Raw genomic sequence first — 2899 nt, 5'->3', positions numbered from 1 at the left:
TCTATCTATCTATCTATCTATCTATCTATCTATCTATCTATCTATCTATCTATCTACCTACCTACTTTGTATCTCCAAGATATTTCACAGCACCTTAAAACGTAGATGCTGCTTAACATGCGTTCAGTTGAAATCAACAAGCATTTGTTATATGCTTCATATGTGCAAGGCACTGTGCTAAGTGCTAGGGATATTTAGGAAAGCAGATACAATCCTTGCCTTCAAGGAGCTAACACTCTAATGGGGAAGAGAACACGTAAACAATTATGTATAAATAAGATCTAAATAGAGAGAATAGCGTAAGTCACTGGCAATCTCAAAGAAAAGGGTTCTTGTAGGAGGTGGGATTGTAGTTGATTCTTGATGGAAACTGGGAGTCAGGAGGAGGGAGAATATTCTAGACTTGGGGGACAGCCAGGGAAAATCACAGTCAGGCAACAGACTGTGTTGTATAAAAACAGCAAGGAGGTCAGTATCACCTGAGCACAGACTATATTTAGAGGAGTGAAATATATGACTACTGGAAAGATAAGAAAAAGTCAGGTAATTAAGGATTTTTTAAAGCCAAATAGAGGATTTTTTTATGGCAATTGGGAGCCACTTAAGATTTTGGTATAGAGGGGAGGGTGTGACATGATTAGAGCTACACTTTTGCAAGCTCACTCTGATAGCTAAGTAGAGGATCAAATGGAATAGGGGTTAGAGGAGAGAGGCAGAAAGGTGACACAGAAGGAATTGAATTAAATTAATTCTGTGAATTTAGACCATGCAGTAAGCCAACTCAGAGAGTTGATACCCAATATCTTGCTTTTGCTTACATTTTCCAGATAATGAAATAAAGATTTCTTGCTTCTGAGCTAAGTATAGATATGATTTGTACAATCTAATATTTTAGAGTATAAGTAGATATCACATAGGATGTGTTCTTTAGGGAAAATAAATTTTTTCTGTTATTTTAATATGGAAGAAAAAGTGAGTTCAATACATTTTTGGCTTAAGCCTGTTTTTGTTGCCATTGTTGGATAAATCTGTAATAAAGTTTCAACAAATAAAGGGATTAACGTTCTTGTTAAAAATACATCTTTCTTAGACTCCAGAGGTGGACTGGGGGAGTTCCTGTGATATCAGCTTTCCCTGTTACTATATAATTTAGCTAATCAGTGCCAAATTGACAAAAAAATGGAGACCCATTGAGTTTGAATATTTAAACGGTAGGAGCAGAACAAATCAGTTATTAAAACTTTATTCCTGGATAGACAAGAGTTTCTGTTGGCCACATTATTCTTCTACTATCCTAGACTTATAAATGGAGGAGGTACCCATTCATTTTTTAGACTCACTGTAAGCAATGAGACACTCTATAAGAAAAAATATATTCTTTCATACTATCTTTCAATTTTCCAGTTGTTTTTTAAATTTTAGCCTTGTGGTTTTTTAAGTGAGGAAATGGACATGGGACATGGTTTTAGTAGCTATAGCATTTGCATGTGTGATATTCGTTTGTTCCTTTTTAGCTCTGCAGGCATAAAGGCTTATAGTCGTGTGATTAATGGTTTCTGCATACCTCTTAATAAAAACAGGTGAGCACACTAGATGAGCTACCACTATGTATGGATTCCAACATATGCCAAACATATTGGCTGTATTCATATAATTATACCTTCAGATGTCTTAGTTAGATCTTGGCACTTTATACTCATAGAAAGTACCACTGATTCACAATACCCCATTCTTTACAGAAGATTACAATCTGAAGATAGACAGATGTTGACATTCAGGTTAAGTGTGACCATTCTCCTTTGCAGTTTTTCTACTTGATCCTACGGGCATGACATCATAGAACATTGCAAGGTAAAGTTTTTATAGGCGTAGACACCAGAAACCAATTAAATTGCAATACTTTCAGGGCCTTGTTCTGGAAAGTTTATGTTAGGTCAAGTTGAATAGTTAAACTTCTTATATTATAAGATTTATTTAGCTTAATAAACCAACTCCAAAACTAGGTATAGAATATAATCAAATGAAATATTTGAATTTGTATCCCTAGTTCTTGGCATATAGTAGGTGCTTAAGAGATGCTTATCGAGTACACATAATGCAAAGAAAGATCAAAAATAGTTGTCCTTGAAATGAATTTTTGTATTATCACGTGTATATGTAATGTTCTGGAAATTTTCATCACTTCAAATACTGAAACACCATTTCAGGAACTTGTGGAGTTATCCAAACTACCATGCACATTACCACCCTTTTCCCCCTCTGTAGGTGACAAAATAACATTTCAGAATGATTCAGAACACCAGGATAAAGAGAAAGATGTTTCTTCTTCTGTTCTTCCTTAGATTTGTAATGTGTCTGATATCTTCCTTGAATGTAAGGAAGTTTTTATAACAGTCATTTCTTACCCACCAATCCTGCCAACTTTCAAATTCCAGTTCAGTTTCTACCTTTCTCATAATATTTTCATCAACTACTGAGCTCTGCGTTCCCTGTATTTGTATAGCACCCAAATAGTTTACATCACATTTTATATGTCATATATGCTTGTAGCACAAACTACTTTGGCTCCTTCTACCTAAAGGTCAGGTAGACTAGATTTTAGTCCTGTCCCAGGGGTTCTCCAATTAGGGGTTCTGCCTCTTAAGGCGTTTAGAAACCAGGATGGTATTCCCTCAAATATAAGGGTGGTCCCTGTACCTCAGTTCCATTTAGACACTAACAGTCACATTAGCTTTTACACAGAAATCTTGGCTTCAGAAAGTATCATCTCAGATATGAAAATTTACTCCTCCAAAACATGGGAGACACACTTTCCCTCCCCCCATGCCTTTTACTTTAGTCTCTGGGCATAAGCCTCATAGTTTAGCTCAGGTTCAAGTTCAACCCCTGCCCCCTCAGA

Source organism: Petaurus breviceps, unplaced genomic scaffold (genome assembly GCF_028583685.1).
Source record: "Petaurus breviceps papuanus isolate PSGF00001 unplaced genomic scaffold, PetGlider_PUasm1.0 80, whole genome shotgun sequence".
NCBI classification, from domain to species: Eukaryota; Metazoa; Chordata; class Mammalia; order Diprotodontia; family Petauridae; genus Petaurus; species Petaurus breviceps.
This window is presented reverse-complemented; position numbering follows the sequence as displayed.